This window comes from Coregonus lavaretus, assembly GCF_964263955.1.
Source record: "Coregonus lavaretus genome assembly, chromosome: 9".
Lineage (NCBI taxonomy): Eukaryota > Metazoa > Chordata > Actinopteri > Salmoniformes > Salmonidae > Coregonus > Coregonus lavaretus.
In genome coordinates this window covers 11782375-11801893 of record NC_139996.1, presented here as the reverse complement: position 1 = coordinate 11801893, position 19519 = coordinate 11782375, and the positions used below count along the sequence as shown (strand labels likewise).

General features: G+C 41.6%; 1 protein-coding gene and 1 long non-coding RNA gene across 3 annotated transcripts in view; both read right to left on the bottom strand.

Annotated features, from left to right (window-relative positions):
• LOC311135210 lies at positions 1-2515 on the bottom strand. Of its 2 annotated transcripts, none has more exons than XR_014613747.1 (5): positions 2331-2515; positions 1480-1674; positions 1083-1169; positions 151-404; positions 1-70 (listed from the first exon to the last, which is right to left on the bottom strand). It is a non-coding gene; the product is annotated as an uncharacterized lncRNA (long non-coding RNA). The 2 variants fall into 2 exon arrangements; XR_014613748.1 differs by lacking the exon at positions 2331-2515 and adding an exon at positions 2032-2115.
• The window catches only part of LOC311135209 (carbohydrate sulfotransferase 8-like), a gene marked incomplete at both ends in the record, with an annotated part of 102492 nt that overhangs the window by 61577 nt on the left and 21396 nt on the right, over positions 1-19519 (bottom strand). The gene's annotated exons all lie outside the window — the stretch shown is intronic.

Here is a 19519-nt window from a genome sequence, read left to right as displayed (position 1 = left end):
GAAGATCCCAAGACATGGAAAGATCTGAAACTGTGTCCTTCTGTTCCGGTGTAAGATCTTCATGTTCAAGCTAGAATTAAGACCATACAAGTTATTATATCTGCCCAAGCAATATTTTTTACATGGCAAAGTTTCTTTTAGGTTACATACCAGTTCTATGATGCTCCTGATGTGCAGATCAGGACACTCTTCTGTAACAACAGTAGCCATTTCAGGGTCCCCATTGAACAGTACATGAATTACAGCAGGACTTAGTCCTGTGACATGGGGACCATCATGCAGAAAGGTGTGGCCCAACATCCTTCCTGCAACCCGGAAGAGGTTGCTTTCAATAAGTGCCTCTGATGCTGCTGGAACAAGATGGTCAGGTTCACCCTCAAATAGCAGTGTTCGGCCCATTCCTCCTGTAAAGTACCAAGAGAGCAGGGAATAAAGTCACAACAATTAACCTCTTAAATACATTAAATAAAAATGTATGATAGATAGATAGATAGTTAGATAGATAGATAGATAGATAGATATATTACATCATACTAGTGGCGATTACTTGGCCTGTGGTATTGCTGCTTGTAGAATTCACTTAAACCAAATTGTAGCCTACTCCAAAATGACTTACAGAAGGACCCCAAACCACTTCAAATTCAATTCCCCTGTATACCCTACTACAGACTTACCTGACACAAAACATTGCCCACCGGCCCTCCGCTAAACAGCACATATCCGCGTTCATCAACCACCAGAACGTACGTGTACGCGTGTGTGTGTGTGCGCGCGCATAGAGAGAGGCGGTGTAGAGTGAGTCACGACACAAACAGGTGCTCAGTCAGCGTTGCATGCAGTGTGAGAATGGCAAGCAGCAAGAGCGGCAAAAGCCAATGTGTGCTTCTTTTACCTATATATGTAACGCTATCTTTTGCGTTTATCCAAACGTCGTCAAACTTGGCACTGCACTTACTCGTGACCAGAGCAAGACACCTGTCAAGTTTGAAATCCATCGGACTAACTGAGAGACATGCGCTACAGACAGACATTTCTGCAATTTATAGATGGATTAACCTTCAAAAAATTAGTAAGATACTTACCAAGATCTAGACTGAATCCAAACTGGAGTTTGGATATGATTGTTGTCATAAAGTACCGCATCACTCCCTCTCCGATAGCAACATCACCTGAAATAAAATACTGATAATAACACTGGAAAAAAAGTGGCGGCCTAATACAGGTAACTGGATTTGGTAACATTTAACAAGAAAGGGAGAAAAACTTCTATTGGCTGTAATTCTAGAATAGCATCCTTAATATTGATTATTCCAGATAACAAGAGTATATTGTGCACAATATTCACATACATACATATAACATTTTTATCAATTATATAATTTTGTGCATTCCATTCTCCCATTTAACAATTACATATAAGCTACTTGAGTGGTATAAACTGTACTGATGTATTTATATTATAAATGTTATATTACTTACCAACCAGAGTACAATGAAGTGGACATGCCCATTCTTGCTGCTGTTTATAGAATAAGAGAAGCTCCCGTTCCCTGTCCTCTTCAGAGTCCCTTACATCCATCTTCATTCTAAGTGGTTTCCCAGTTGCATGTTCCCTTAGCAGATTCTCTTTGAAAACTTTGGCAGCTTGAGTGGGTTCTTTAATAAGCTTCCATTCTAAACAAACAACAACAATAAAGTTATCTATTACAGAGAGACATATTGTGAGTTGGCATGTTACCTGCATATACAGATATCCTCTCACTCTACAGAACAGGAGGAAAATTCTGTTCATTTCACTGACAAAACGTGAGACCCAACATCTTCAGAACCTGTCACAACGCTGAGTTGACATAAAAACAGCACTACTAAACAACTACAACTAAATATTAGAAAAATAGAAAAACCCAGTTGCATGTTATTAATTGTCTGTAACTGTATTATCTTATCTAATTATATCCTACAGGTGTTATCTTTCTATTAACTTTTCAGTTACACACAATCTTATAGCAACACTATTGTGATGACACAAACCACTGTCTGTTTCTTTGCGATCCAACTCCTCGTTGACAATCACTGCCGGTACTACTGCACTCTCAGCTGATGTTTCAGGCCTCACTGGAACACTGTCACTGACTAGGGCTGTCTCACTATCATTTTCTTCACTTTGGCCTCCCTCTTGTTCTCTTTCTGATTCCTGCATGGGTGTCCTTGAAGTTAACACAATTGAAATGATGGTCATACTCGCTTATTTGTGTGCACAACAATAAGAGAGACATATTCCCAAAGAAAATAAATTATGCTACCCTTGCATTGCTTTAAGAAGTACATACCCATTGCAGCTCAATCTGTGCAGCTTCATCTCTGAAAAGGGAACTTCCTTCTGACAAGTGATGCAGGGGATGACTGGACCAGAGGCAGGACGTGAGCTCTCCTAACAACAACAACAACAAATGGCTTTTAATTAATGATTAAAAGTCACCAGTAATCTTTGTTTTGATTATGTATTAAACTAAGTCTCTGTAAATGTATGTACACAATCTAAGGGTAGATCCTGTTGAAGTGGACGTATGTAGATTGTAGCCTGTCCAATCATCGTCGATGGATCTTTCAGATAGGCAAGGGTGTATCCAGTGCTGGGACACTGAAGCAACGCAAGATTTAGACTGCGAGTAGATCCTACAAGTTTTAGAAATTCAAAGCCTCCCCCTTGTTGGAGCTTCGGAAACACTTCCATCAGTTTATTTGTTATAACCATGGGATCGTGGTCATTCCCTGGAGAAAAAAACAAAACAAAATCATAACTCACCTCACCTTAAATTAAGCAAATAAGCCTGTGATAACTATTATTGACACTATGAACACCAATTAAGTTTGAGTCACTATAAAAAGAAATGCAAATAATTTCAACAAGCCACAGACAGTACAAACTTTTTTTACTTTTGGTAAATGCCTAGTTTCGCACTGACCTGAAAATGTTACTTTTTGCTCTCCAAGTCCTGAAGTAAGAAGTTCAGCTTTAAACAGTACGCTTGGAATTTTATCCGCATTGTGGTCAGCCAAACAACAGACAGTGTGTGTGTAGCTTCTTCGGCTAACTTGGACTTGTGCTGGTCGTCTCGTCATATTCCTTCTGGCTCCAATGTTATATGGCGCAAAGAGCCTTGCTACCTCCGCTGCAACACAGAAAAACGTAACAGCTCAATGGTCACCAGTCAGCTAAAACAGCCTCTACTTCTATCTTGGGATGCTCAAGCCAGCTAACACCATTTAGCCGATTAGCGAACTAGCTAGGTTTATGCTTCCCCCCCCATTAACAATAAACGTGTCACGCACGAAGCATCATAATACCGCATGCAAATACATGTTCGAGTCGATCTAATTTAACCTACACGTGTGTCCCGAATCATTAAATAGTAGCACACCTGGCTAACATGAAATTACTTAGCTTACCTTGGACAGGTGTACGTGATTGAGCGGCCGGTATCTGCTGTGACTGAGCTGCCGGAGTCACCGGTGCCGCGGGAGCCGTTGGACTTCTGCTCAGAGCTTCCTCAATCAAATTCGCTGCTTCTCTCAGCAGCTCCGGGCAACTTTTAGACATTTTGTCCTGCACCTCACACAGCGTCTCAACATTGGGGCTAGCAGGACCGAGTCTTCTCTTGATTTTTAGCCGTTGCAATGAAAGTACTGTTTAACCGTGTAACTAAACCAACGTAGAGGTGAATAGCGCCACCCAGTGTATTGGAATGTGTTCAGTAGCTCTGCATCAATCCATTATCCGGAATTGATTTGTTTTGGCTTGATGCAGAGGGTAACCAATCAGGCGTTAGGTTCCGCCTACCAACTTTTGATGGGTCAGTTTGACAGTTTTAAGTAATTCATGAATCACTCCAACGCAGGACCATGAAATGTAAATGTAAATAGTGAAATAATTATATATGTATTTTACATAAAATGAATCGGTATTTGAATTAATTAATGATACATTTAATTACACATTTATGTATTTAATTCTAATTTTAATTAATTAATGACACATTTAATTAATTAATGACACATTTAAGTAATTATTTAATGGTGTATTTATTTATTTAATTGTGGCACTTTTAGTCCTCCATACACGAAATGAATGATAGAAAAACATGCGCACCACACAGACATACGGAGACAATATTGCTGAAAATTAATTGGCAGATATTGTGTTACGTTTGCCTTTTTAAGCCAATTGTGGCTAACTACAGTTGGGATAATGTCAATGTGGATTTGATTGGATAGTAGCTGGGAGCTTGAGGTGTCTGATACTTGTGAGATGACGATAGGTAATATTCCATGACAGATAATATGCACGTTAATTTGTATTTCGAGGAAACTAAGGAAACCCACTGATTACTTTAGTGATGAGCCTGATGACTGACCCAAATACTTCAGAGCCCTATCCCAGCTAACAATTCTAGGGAGAGAGAACGTTTTTGTAATGTTACCCGCAATGTTCCCCTAATGTTTGAGTGTCCAGTTTTCCATTAGTTAGGGGAACATTCTATCTACAGTATGTTAGCAAAAACATTTTGAGAACCTTTTTAGCATGTTTTGGTGTTAAAGTTAAGAGAACAATCCCTTAATGTCAAGCAGAACTTATCTAGAATGTGGTTACAATGTTCTCAGAATATACAACATGAATGTTCTCGACACGTTTTATGGGATGTTGCAAGAACATTCATATGTCCAGTTTTCTGAGGGTTAGGAGAATAAAACGACATTCTAAAAAGACATTCTAAAACGACGTTGGAGGCAGCTTATGGTAGAGAATTTAACATTAAATTATCTGGAAACAGCTCTGGTGGACATTCCTACAGTCAGGATGCCAATTGCACGCTCCCTCAAAAATGTAGACATCTGTGGCATTGTGTTGTGTGACAAGAATGCACATTTTAGTGTGGCCTTTAATTGTCCCCAGCACAAGGTGCACCTGTGTAATGATCATTCCACCAAACAAACACAGAACATGGTTGCCATGTTCTCAGAATGTTAAATACTAATGTTCTAGACACATTTCACGGGAACGTTGCAATAACATTTCTGATGGTCCCAAAGAAACGTTCTCCCCTCCAGAAAAGTTCTTACACATTACGTACTGTTGCCAAGCCCATCTAAGCCCTGATTGGTGAACCACTCACAGCTCTTTCTGTCTTTTGGCAAGGTCAGGATTACTCACACACAGTGCTTTTAACATATAGTGTTTTCAACGTACATATTTGACACACGATTACATTGTGCATATTCATTTATACAGTCATTTTTCTTGAGTGTACTTGAGTGTACTTTTGACAAACCTGAGACTTACTTCAAAGTGCATTTACCCTGTTGCTTACACCTATCAAGTTATTTCAGATCTACAGTGCCCAGGGAGGAGGGGTTAGGGTTTCTTCTGGATAGGGCCTAACTATACTTGCTGAATAAGCACATGCCCTAGAGATATCCTTTATTGGGACAGTGGTGGCAGTATAAATTTAAAGGGGAATACATAATCAATTGAATGCATTCAACTGAAATGTGTCTTCCGCATTTAACCCAACCCCTCTTAATCAGAGAGGTGTGGGGGGCTGTCTTAATCGACATAATCAGTGAACAGTGGGTTAACTGCCTTGCTCAGGGGAAGAACAACAGATTTTTTACTTGTCAGCTCAGGGATTTGATCCAGCAACCTTTCGGTTACTGGCCCAATGCTCCTACCCACCAGGCTACCTGTCGATATGGTATGGGCAGGCATAAGATACTCACAACGAACACAATTGCATTTTATTGATGGGAATTTGAATGCACAGCGATACCGTGGCAAGATCCTGAGGCCCCTTGTTGCGCCATTCATCCGTCGCATTCACCTTATGTTTCAGCATGATCATGCATGGCCCGATGTCGCAAGGATCTGTACACAATTCCTGGAAGCTGAAAATGTCCCAGATCTTCCATGGCCTACATACTCACCAGACAAGTCACCCATTGAGCATGTTTGGGATGCTCTGGATCGACGCGTATGACAGCGTGTTCCAGTTCCTGCCAATATCCAGCAACTTCGCACAGTCATTGAAGAGGAGTGGGACAACATTCCACAGGCCAAAATCAACAGCCGGATCAACTTTATGCAAAGGAGATGTGTCACGCTGCATGAGGCAAATGGTGGTCACACCAAATACTGACTGGTTTTCTGATCCAAGCCCCTTCCTTTTTTTTTTAAAGGTATCTGTGACCAACAGATGCATACCTGTATTCCCAGTCATGTGAAATCCATAGATTAGGGCCTAATTTATTTATTTCAATTGACTGATTTCCTTATATGAACTGTAACTAGGGCTGTTGCGGTGACCGTATTACCGCCACACCTGTGGTCACGAGTCATGAAGGCAGTCAAATTCCACATGACCGTTTAATCATGGTAACTAGGCTTCTCCAAGCTCTGATGCTGCTGCTGGTCATTAGTAGCCTACCAAACTTGCTAACTGCCTGGTACTCAGCACTCTATTGTCCCTCTAATCACTCTGACATCAATGCAAATGTTTCGAAAATGAAACACTTCATGAGAGAACATGAGCTTTCTATAGGCTATGCAATTGCGAGAGAAAACAACAGAGTGATGGCCGCTACTAAAAAGAGGAGGATCCCATCAGCTTTCTATAGGCTAGGCCTACTATATTTATTTCTCAACCTTCCTAATATTAAGCACATTGCTTATATTTACAACAGGAGTATAGCCTACCTGGCTGGCATGAAAATAAACCACGGGGAAAAGCGTAGTACATGATAATGGTCCATTCTAAATCAAAACAAATGTCACACATATATTATTTAGTATATGTAAAGACAAGATTACATCAAGAATAGTCTGATGGGTGACAATATTAGCCTATCACTTGTGAATTATATATTATCACTTGTGAATGATGCCCAGTATAAGAAATAATGCCCTTCTTTGCGACTTTTTCTAATCATAATCGCACACCTCATGTAGCTTAGCCCATAGGCATTTACATTTTTGTCATTTAGCAGACGCTCTTATCCAGAGCGACTTACAGTTAGTGAGCGCATACATTTTTATTTATTTTTCATACTGGAATCAAACCCACAACCCTGGCATTGCAAATGCCATGCTCTACCAACTGAGCTACATCCCTGCCGGCCATTCCCTCCCCTATCCTGGACGACGCTGGGCCAATTGTGCGCCGCCCCATGGGTCTCCCGGTCGCAGCCGGCTACGACAGAGCCTGGATTTGAACCAGGATCTCTAGTGGCACAGCTAGCACTGCGATGCAGTGCCTTAGACCACTGCGCCACTCGGGAGGACATGGGGTGGCGCATATCTATGTTTTATTAAGGTTTGTATCACAACTCAAGTGGCCAAATAACTTCTTCAAATGTAGAGCCTAACTGGCATATACAGTGGGGAGAACAAGTATTTGATACACTGCCGATTTTGCAGGTTTTCCTACTTACAAAGCATGTAGAGGTCTGTCAGTTTTATCAGAGGTACACTTCAACTGTGAGAGACGGAATCTAAAACTCTTACGGAGCCACTCCTTAGTTGCCCTGGCTGTGTGTTTCGGGTCGTTGTCATGCTGGAAGACCCAGCCACGACCCATCTTCAATGCTCTTACTGAGGGAAGGAGGTTGTTGGCCAAGATCTCACGATTTAATTTTTTATTTATTTAACCTTTATTTAACCAGGTAAGCCAGGTAAGATCTCACGATACATCGCCCCATCCATCCTCCCCTCAATACGGTGCAGTCGTCCTGTCCCCTTTGCAGAAAAGCATCCCCAAAGAATGATGTTTCCACCTCCATGCTTCACGGTTGGGATGGTGTTCTTGGGGTTGTACTCATCCTTCTTCTTCCTCCAAACACGGCGAGTGGAGTTTAGTTTGGTTGTGGTCCTCTGTAGCTCAGCTGGTAGAGCACAGTGCTTGTAACGCCAAGGTAGTGGGTTCGATCCCCGGGACCACCCATACACAAAAAATGTATGCACGCATGACTGTAAGTCGCTTTGGATAAAAGCGTCTGCTAAATGGCATATTATTATTATTATTATTATTAGACCAAAAAGCTCTATTTTTGTCTCATCAGACCACATGACTTTCTCCCATTCCTCCTCTGGATCATCCAGATGGTCATTGGCAAACTTCAGACGGACCTGGACATGCGCTGGCTTGAGCAGGGGGACCTTGCGTGCGCTGCAGGATTTTAATCCATGACGGCGTAATGTGTTACTAATGGTTTTCTTTGAGACTGTGGTCCCAGCTCTCTTCAGGTCATTGACCAGGTCCTGCCGTGTAGTTCTGGGCTGATCCCTCACCTTCCTCATGATCATTGATGCCCCACGAGGTGAGATCTTGCATGGAGCCCCAGACCGAGGGTGATTGACCGTCATCTTGAACTACTTCCATTTTCTAATAATTGCGCCAACAGTTGTTGCCTTCTCACCAAACTGCTTGCCTATTGTCCTGTAGCCTATCCCAGCCTTGTGCAGGTCTACAATGTTATCCCTGATGTCCTTACCCAGCTCTCTGGTCTTGGCCATTGTGGAGAGGTTGGAGTCTGTTTGATTGAGTGTGTGGACAGGTGTCTTTTATACAGGTAACAAGTTCAAACAGGTGCAGTTAATACAGGTAATGAGTGGAGAACAGGAGGGCTTCTTAAAGACAAACTAACAGGTCTGTGAGAGCCGGAATTCTTATTGGTTGGTAGGTGATCAAATACTTATGTCATGCAATAAAATGCAAATTAATTACTTAAAAATCATTCAATGTGATTTTCTGGATTTTTGTTTTAGATTCCGTTTCTCACAGTTGAAGTGTACCTATGATAAAAATTACAGACCACTACATGCTTTGTAAGTAGGAAAACCTGCAAAATCGGCAGTGTATCAAATACTTGTTCTCCCCACTGTATAAGCAGCATGTGAGTTTCAAGTTTGGGGAAGAAAATGTTCACCATAAAAATGCACCTATATAATAAAAGCATTACATGCATAATTGCATTTGTGGTCATGGTGTTTTCCACTAATGATCATTTGCTCCGGCCAGCAAAAGGCATGGATTTTTTTAGCGTGCATTACGGCCACAAAGGGGATGCCCCGTGAAATTCGAGACATTATCAGTACCTACAGTTGAAGTCGGAAGTTTACATACACTTAGGTTGGAGTCATTAAAACTCGTTTTTCAACCACTCCACACATTTTTTGTTAACAAACTATCGTTTTGGCAAGTCGGTTAGGACATCTACTTTGTGCATGACACAAGTAATTTTTCCAACAATTGTTTACAGACAGATTATTTCACTTATAATTCACTGTATCACAATTCCAGTGGGTCAGAAGTTTACATACACTAAGTTGACTGCCTTTAAACAACTTGGAAAATCCCAGAAAATGATGTCAAGGCTTTAGAAGCTTCTGATAGGCTAATTGACATCATTTGAGTCAATTGGAGGTGTACCTGTGGATGTATTTCAAGGCCTACCTTCAAACTCAGTGCCTCTTTGCTTGACATCATGGGAAAATCAAAAGAAATCAGCCAAGACATCAGAAAAATAATTGTAGACCTCCACAAGTCTGGTTCATCCTTGGGAGCAATTTCCAAACGCCTGAAGGTACCACGTTCATCTGTACAAACAATAGTACGCAAGTATAAACACCATGGGACCACGTAGTCATCATACCGCTCAGGAAGGAGAAGTGTTCTGTCTCCTAGAGATGAACGTACTTTGGTGCGAAAAGTGCAAATCAATCCCAGAACAACAGCAAAGGACCTTGTGAAGATGCTGGAGGAAACAGGTACAAAAGTATCTATATCCACAGTAAAACGGTCCTATATCGACATAACCTGAAAGGCCGCTCAGCAAGGAAGAAGCCACTGCTCCAAAACCGCCATAAAAAAGCCAGACTACGGTTTGCAACTGCACATGGGGACAAAGATTGCACTTTTTGGTCTGATGAAACAAAACTAGAACTGTTTGGCCATAATGACCATTGTTATGTTTGGAGGAAAAAAGGGGAATGCTTGCAAGCCAAAGAACACCATCCCAACCGTGAAGCACAGGTGTGGCAGCATCATGCTGTGGGGGTGCTTTGCTGCAGAAGGGACTGGTGCACTTCACAAAATAGATGGCATCATGAGGAAGGAAAATTATATGGATATATTGAAGCAACATCTCAAGACATCAGTCAGGAAGTTAAAGCTTGGTCGCAAATGGGTCTTCCAAATGGACAATGACCCCAAGCCTACTTCCAAAGTTGTGGCAAAATGGCTTAAGGACAACAAAGTCAAGGTATTGGAGTGGCCATCACAAAGCCCTGACCTCAATCCTATAGAAAATGTGTGGGCAGAACTGAAAAAGCGTGTGCAAGCAAGGAGGCCTACAAACCTGACTCAGTTACACCAGCTCTGTCAGGAGGAATGGGCCAAAATTCACCCAACTTATTGTGGGAAGCTTGTGGAAGGCTATCCGAAACGTTTGACCCAAGTTAAACAATTTAAAGGCAATGCTACCAAATACTAATTGAGTGTATGTAAACTTCTGACCCACTGGGAATGTGATGAAAGAAATAAAAGCTAAAATAAATCATTCTCTCTACTATTATTCTGACATTTCACATTCTTAAAATAAAGTGGTGATCCTAACTGACCTAAAACAGGGACTTTTTACTAGGATTAAATAATCAGGAATTGTGTAAAACTGAGTTTAAATGTATTTGGCTAAGGTAATTGTAAACTTCCGACTTCAACTGTATTTCTTTGTTAACCGCTCAACACAGAATAGCCGCATGTGCGCACTCCCTCAAATCGTTTGGAGAAAATATTTATATTTTATTCAGCTTTGTTCAATTGTATTCTTCATACTATAAAATAATATAAAATAATGCCACGAAATTATAAGCAAATCTTGTCTGCTAAATGAACTAGTGTAGCCCACAGCCATCAGGACTTAACATAAGGACAACTCAGAGTATGCTATTCTTTTCTTCTGAAATAGACTACATTTTCTTCATATCATGCTTCTTTAGACCTGTCTAAAATAAATAATGAATTTATTGTGAAGGTGTAGGCTATATTACATGGATTTCTTATACTTTTTAAAATGGCTTGTAGGCTATGTGTGGAAGCCAGTTGATGCTAAATGTGTTTATGTTAATTAACGGTAAATTACTGTCAGACCGACAGTTATTTGCTTGACAATCACTGGCTAATGAAATTTCATGACCGCCACAGCCCTAACTCAGTAAAATCTTTGAAATTGTTGCATTGAAAGATGGGAATTGGTAGAATTCTAGATAGCTGAGCAACTCAAAGAGAACTCTGTCATCTTTTTGAAATCCACACCACATACAGTGCCTTCAGAAAGTATTCACACCCCTTGACTTTTTCCACATTTTCTCGTGTTACAAAGTGGGATTAAAATGGATTTAATTTCATTTTTTGTCAACGATCTACACAAAATACTCTGTAATGTCAAAGTGGAAGAAAAATTCTAACATTTGTAAAAAATACAAAAATATATCTTGATTAGATAAGTATTCAATAGTCAATACATGTTAGAATCACCTTTAGCAGCGATTACATCTGTGAGTCTTTCTGGGTAAGTCTCTAAGAGCTTTCCACACCTGGATTGTGCAACATTTGCCCATTATTCTTTTCAAAATTCTCTAAGCTCTGTCAAATTGGTTGTTGATCAATGCTAGACAACCATTTTTAGGTCTTGCCATAGCTTTTCAAGCAGATTTAAGTAAAAATGGTAACTCGGCCACTAAGGAACATTTGCTGTCTTCTTGGTAAGCAACTCCAGTGTAGATTTGGCCTTGTGTTTTAGGATATTATCCTGCTGAAAGGTGAATTCATGTCCCAGTGTCTGATGGAGAGCAGACTGAACCAGGTTTTCCTCTAGGATTTTGCCTGTGCTTAGCTCCATTCCGTTTCTTTTATATCCTAAAAGACTCCTTAGTGCTTGCCGATGACAAGAATACCCCTAACATGTTACAGCCACAACCATGCTTGAAAATATGAAGAGTGGTACTCAGTGATGTGTTGTGTTGGATTTGCCCCAAACATAGTGCTTTGTATTCAGGACATAAAGTTAATTTCTTAGCCAAATTCTTTGCAGTTTTACTTATTGCAAACAGGATGCACGTTTTGGAATATATTCTGAATAGTATTGTGGAGTAACTACAGTGTTGTTGCTCCATCCTCAGTTTTCTCCTATCACAGCCATTAAACTATGTAACTGTTTTAAAGTCACCATTGGCCTCATGGTGAAATCCCTGAGTGGTTTCCTTCCTTTCTGGCAACTGAGTTAGGAAGGACTTCTGTATCTTTGTAGTGACTGGGTGTATTGATACACCATCCAAAGTGTAATTAATAACTTCCTGAAAGGGATATTCAATGGCTGCTTTTTTTCTTTACCCATGCACCAATAGGTGCCCTTCTTTGCGAGGCATTGGAAAATCTCCCTTGTCTTTGTGGTTGAATCTGTGAAATTCACTGCTCGACTGAGGGACCTTACAGATAATTGTATGTGTGGGGTTTAGAGATGAGGTAGTCATTCAAAAATCATGTTAAACACTATTATTGCACACGGCATGAGTCCATGCAACTTATTATGTGACTTTTTTAAGCACATTTTTACTCCTGAACTTATTTAGGCTTACCATAACAAATTTACTCAAGACATACCAGCTTTTCAACTTTTATTAATTTGTAAAAATGTCTATAAACATAATTTTACTTTGACATTATGGGGTATTGTGTGTAGGCCAGTGACAAAAAAAATCTCAATTTAATCCATTTTAAATTTAGGCTGTAACACAACAAAATGTGGAAAAAGTCAAGGGGTGTGAATACTTTCTGAAGGCACTGTTTACCAGAACAAACATGTCTCTGATAAGGAATAACATCAGCTCTCGTCATTGCATTTCTATCTGTAACATTCCTTCCTAATGTGTTGCTGAAACATGGCCCAGGTGGTAGTGTTGCTTCTGATAGAAACATACTCAGAACATGGTTTCCATATTCTCAGAATATCAGAAACATATATGTTTACAGTTATACCAAAACAATATACAACACAGAGTTCCATCTCCAAGTTTTTATGTGGAAAAAGAGACAAATTGCAACAGAATCACTTGGGACCAGTGTCGGGGGTAATAATTCCTTTTGAGTAACGGAGTAATATAACAAGTTACTGTCTTCAAATATTGTAATATTATAACAGTTACTTTTTCAAGTAACCCGTATATTACTTTCAGAAGCTGTGGAAAAAAATAAGAGACCGCTGCAAATATTTTCTTAAATCAGCATCTCTACATGTATGACAGCCATTCCATTCCAGTGTCTGTTGAATTCCAACACAGGCACACCTCATTCTAGTGAATTAGGTACTGATTAGGTGATCACCTGAACCAAATCTTATTTAACAAGGAAAAGTATAAAAAACACTGCTGTGGTCATCACTATCCTCTTGCATTAGGACCAGGTGGATGGCAAAAACAGTGCTAATAGTACCTCAAAAGTAATATTAATAAAAAAAATAACTGATAACAATGTCAAAAGAGTTGAAAAGGAACATTTTGAGTGAGGAAAAGAAGGGTTCAATTCTGGCTTTACTGGCAGAGGGATACAGTGAGCGTCAGGTTGCTTCCATCCTTAAAATTTCAAAGACGCCGGTTCATAAGAACAAGGTCAAGCAGCAGACATTGGGGACAACAAAGCTACAGACCAGCAGAGGGCAAAAATGACTCTCTACTGACCGGGATGACCGCCAACTCATTCGAATGTCACTCAACAACTGTAGGATGACATCAAGTGACCTACAAAAAGAATGGCAAACAGCAGCTGGGGTTAAGTGCACGGCGAGGACGGTTCGAAACAGGCTCCTAGGGGCAGGGCTGAAGTCATGCAAAGCTAGAAAAAAGCCCTTCATCGATGAGAAGCAAAGAAGAGCCAGGCTGAGGGTTGCAAAAGACCATAAGGATTGGACGGTAGAGGACTGGAGTAAGGTCATCTTCTCTGATGAGTCCAATTTTCAGCTTTGCCCAACACCTGGTCATCTAATGGTTAGACGGAGACCTGGAGAGGCCTACAAGCCACAGCGTCTCGCACCCACTGTGAAATTTGGTGGAGTATCGGTGATGATCTGGGGGTGCTTCAGCAAGGCTGGAATCGGGCAGATTTGCCTTTGTGAAGGACGCATGAATCAAGCCACGTACAAGGTTGTCCTGGAAGAAAACTTGCTTCCTTTTGCTCTGACATTGTTCCCAACTCTGAGGATTGGTTTTTCCAGCAGGACAATGCGTCATTCCACACAGCCAGGTCAATCAAGGTGTGGATGGAGGACCACCAGATCAAGACCCTGTCATGGCCAGCCCAATCTCCAGACCTGAACCCCATTGAAAACTTCTGGAATGTGATCAAGAGGAAGATGGATGGTCACAAGCCATCAAACAATCCGAGCTGCTTGAATTTTTGCGCCAGGAGTGGCATAAAGTCACCCAACATCAATGTGAAAGACTGGTGGAGAGCATGCCAAGATGCATGAAAGCTGTGATTGAAAATCAGGGTTATTCCACCAAATATTGATTTCTGAACTCTTCCTAAGTTAAAACATTAGTATTGTGTTGTTTAAAAATGAAAATGAACTTATTTTCTTTGCATTATTCGAGGTCTGAGGTCTGCATCTTTTTGTTATTTTGACCAGTTGTCATTTTCTGCAAATAAATGCTCTAAATGACAATATTTGTATTTGGAATTTGGGAGAAATGTTGTCAGTAGTTTATAGATTAAAACAAAAATGTTATTTTTACCCAAACACATACCTATAAATAGTAAAACCAGAGAAACTGATAATTTTGCAGTGGTCTCTTTATTTTTTCCAGAGCTGTATATATTTTTAAAAGCCTTGTCTTAACGGAATTCATGCTGTAGGCTAACCCGTCTCCAATAGGCTATCGTAAAGCCGAAAATCAAAGAAAGATGGCAGCTGTGTTGTTACCCCGTTTAAACTTTTCCCTGTGGAAATGCTCCTATTGTTTTGAGTTAATCGAGGAGAAAGATAGCAACATTTTAGTCAAATACTTTGCAAAGGCAGCATTGATCTCTTTGTCCAGAAACACTACATCAAATTGGGAAAAGCATCTGAAGGTCGTGCACATAGGCACAAAGCTGGTAGCCAAAGTTCCAGAAATACGTGAAAGAGGATAAATCTATACACATTATGATAATAAACAAAGATGCATAAATAATATTTCCAAGTGTTCTAACGAAATGTCCATATAAACAATCGAAATGTCTGATAAATGCAATTCAAAACGGCAATTATGACTAACATACACTGAGTGTACAAAACATAAAGAACACCTGCTCTTTCCATGACATACTGTAGACTGACCAGGTGAATCCAGGTAAAAGCTATGATCCCTTATTGATGTCACTTGTTAAATCCACTTCAATCAGTGTAGATGAAGGGGAGGAGACAGGTTAAATAAGGATTTTTAAGCCTTGAGACAATTGAAACATGGATTGTGTACAGTATGTATGCCATTCAGAAGGTGAACGGGCAAGAAGAAATATGTAAGTTCCTTTGAACGGGGCATGTTAGTAGGTGCCAGGCACACCGGTTTGTGTCAAGAACTGCAACGCTGCTGGGTTTTTCACGCTCAATAGTTTCCCGTGTGTATCAAAAATGGTCCACCACTCAAAGGACATCCAGCCAACTTGACACAACTGTGGGAAGCATTGGCATCAACATGGGCCAGCATCCCTGTGGAACGCTTTCGACACCTTGTAGAGTCCATGCCCCAAAGAATTGAGACTGTTCTGAGGCTGTTCTGAGGGCAAAAGGTGTTTGTGTGTGGGGGAGGGGGGCAGGGGGTCCTGTGACACTTGTGGGGGTTATAGAGCAAAACGGAGAACACCATCGTGGTCATAATAGTTTCTAGCCAACTCTCCTGCTATCTCTCTCAGAATGACCTTCTTGATCCAAACCAGTCAGGTTTCAAGACTGGTCATTCAACTGAGACTGCTCTTCTCTGTGTCACGGAGGCTCTCCGCACTGCTAAAGCTAACTCTCTCTCCTCTGCTCTTATCCTTCTAGACCTATCTGCTGCCTTTGATACTGTGAACCATCAGATCCTCCTCTCCACCCTCTCCGAGTTGGGCATCTCCGGCCCTGCTCACTCTTGGATTGAGTCCTACCTGACAGGTCGCTCCTACCAGGTGGCGTGGCGAGGATCTGTCTCCGCACCACGTGCTCTCACCACTGGTGTCCCCCAGGGCTCAGTTCTAGGCCCTCTCCTATTCTCTCTATACACCAAGTCACTTGGCTCTGTCATATCCTCACATGGTCTCTCCTATCATTGCTACGCAGACGACACACAACTCATTTTCTCCTTTCCCCCTTCTGATAACCAGGTGGCGAATCGCATCTCTGCATGTCTGGCAGACATATCAGTGTGGATGTCGGATCACCACCTCAAGCTGAACCTCGGCAAGACGGAGCTGTTCTTCTTCTTGGGGAAGGACTGCCCGCTCCATGATCTCGCCATCACGGTTGACAACTCCATTGTGTCCTCCTCCCAGAGTGCAAAGAACCTTGGCGTGACCCTGGACAACACCCTGTCGTTCTCCGCTAACATCAAAGCGGTGACCCGATCCTGTAGGTTCATGCTCTACAACATTCGCAGAGTACGACCCTACCTTACACAGAAAGCGGCACAGGTCCTAATCCAGGCACTTGTCATCTCACGTCTGGATTACTGCAACTCGCTGTTGGCTAGGCTCCCTACCTGTGCCATTAAACCCCTTCAACTTATCCATAACGCTGCAGCCCGTCTGATGTTCAACCTTCCCAAGTTCTCTCATGTCACCCCGCTCCTCCGCACACTCCACTGGCTTCCAGTTGAAGCTCGCATCTACTACAAAACCATGGTGCTTGCCTACGGAGCTGTGAGGGGAACGGCACCTCCTTACCTTCAGGCTCTGATCAGACCCTATACCCAAACGAGGGCACTACGTTCATCCACCTCTGGCCTGCTAGCCCCCCTACCTCTACGGAAGCACAGTTCCCGCTCAGCCCAGTCAAAGCTATTCGCTGCGCTGGCACCCCAATGGTGGAACAAGCTCCCCCACGACGCCAGGACAGCGGAGTCACTGACCACCTTCCGGAGACACTTGAAACCCTACCTCTTTAAGGAATACCTGGAATAGTATAACAGTAATCCTTCTACCCCCCCCCCCCCCCCCCCCCCCCCCCCATAAAAAAAGTGGTTGTCCCACTGGCTATCCTAAGTTGAATGCACCAATTTCTTAGTCGCTCTGGATAAGAGCGTCTGCTAAATGACTTAAATGTAAATGTACAGTGGGGAAAAAAATTATTTAGTCAGCCACCAATTGTGCAAGTTCTCCCACTTAAAAAGATGAGAGAGGCCTGTAATTTTCATCATAGGTACACGTCAACTATGACAGACAAATTGAGGGGAAAAAAATCCAGAAAATCACATTGTAGGATTTTTAATGAATTTATTTGCAAATTATGGTGGAAAATAAGTATTTGGTCACCTACAAACAAGCAAGATTTCAGGCTCTCACAGACCTGTAACTTCTTCTTTAAGAGGCTCCTCTGTCCTCCACTCGTTACCTGTATTAATGGCACCTGTTTGAACTTGTTATCAGTATAAAAGACACCTGTCCACAACCTCAAACAGTCACACTCCAAACTCCACTATGGCCAAGACCAAAGAACTGTCAAAGGACACCAGAAACAAAATTGTAGACCTGCACCAGGCTGGGAAGACTGAATCTGCAATAGGTAAGCAGCTTGGTTTGAAGAAATCAACTGTGGGAGCAATTATTAGGAAATGGAAGACATACAAGACCACTGATAATCTCCCTCGATCTAGGGCTCCACGCAAGATCTCACCCCGTGGGGTCAAAATGATCACAAGAACGGTGAGCAAAAATCCCAGAACCACACGGGGGGATCTAGTGAATGACCTGCAGAGAGCTGGGACCAAAGTAACAAAGCCTACCATCAGTAACACACTACGCCGCCAGGGACTCAAATCCTGCAGTGCAAGACGTGTCCCCCTGCTTAAGCCAGTACATGTCCAGGCCCATCTGAAGTTTGCTAGAGTGCATTTGGATGATCCAGAAGAGGATTGGGAGAATGTCATATGGTCAGATGAAACCAAAATAGAACTTTTTGGTAAAAACTCAACTTGTCGTGTTTGGAGAACAAAGAATGCTGAGTTGCATCCAAAGAACACCATACCTACTGTGAAGCATGGGGGTGGAAACATCATGCTTTGGGGCTGTTTTTCTGCAAAGGGACCAGGACGACTGATCCGTGTAAAGAAAATAATGAATGGGGCCATGTATCGTGAGATTTTGAGTGAAAACCTCCTTCCATCAGCAAGGGCATTGAAGATGAAACGTGGCTGGGTCTTTCAGCATGACAATGATCCCAAACACACCGCCCGGGCAATGAAGGAGTGGCTTCGTAAGAAGCATTTCATGGTCCTGGAGTGGCCTAGCCAGTCTCCAGATCTCAACCCCATAGAAAATCTTTGGAGGGAGTTGAAAGTCTGTGTTGCCCAGCGACAGCCCCAAAACATCACTGCTCTAGAGGAGATCTGCATGGAGGAATGGGCCAAAATACCAGCAACAGTGTGTGAAAACCTTGTGAAGACTTACAGAAAACGTTTGACCTGTGTCATTGCCAACAAAGGGTATATAACAAAGTATTGAGAAACTTTTGTTATTGACCAAATACTTATTTTCCACCATAATTTGCAAATAAATTCATAAAAAATCCTACAATGTGATTTTCTGGATTTTTTTTCTCATTTTGTCTGTCATAGTTGACGTGTACCTATGATGAAAATTACAGGCCTCATTCATCTTTTTAAGTGGGAGAACTTGCACAATTGGTGGCTGACTAAATGCTTTTTTTCCCCACTGTATATGTTGTGCCACTGGCCTGAGACAATTGAAGTTCAATATGTAGCCTAGATGTAGCCTAGTAGACTCACATTAACTAGCTAGCTAACTTAGCTGGTTCATTGTTGCCCATGCGAGGAAGTTAGGCTAGCAAACATTTTAGCTAGGTAGCCTATGAAAACAAAAACTAAAAGCGTACTGTATGACAGCACCTTAGACCGTTTTGCCAACATAAAAGAGAGGAGGAAGATTGCATTGGCGTTCAACTAGTCTACAAGTACTGTAGGTATTTTTTTAACTTGTGCACGCAAGCACGCACACACAGACACACACACACACAGACAGACAGACAGAAATCAGTTCCATGGACAGCCACATGATATTTAGCAACATTGATTGGACTAAATTGTTTTTGGTATCTTTAAGTTTTCTTTCAGTGTATTAAACTAAGCATATATTGCCTTGTTGATTTGATGATGTTTAAATGTTTAAGTTGAAATGGTGCTGGAATAGCGGAGGCAGTGCTCCTGTTGTCTTTGTGCTGACTT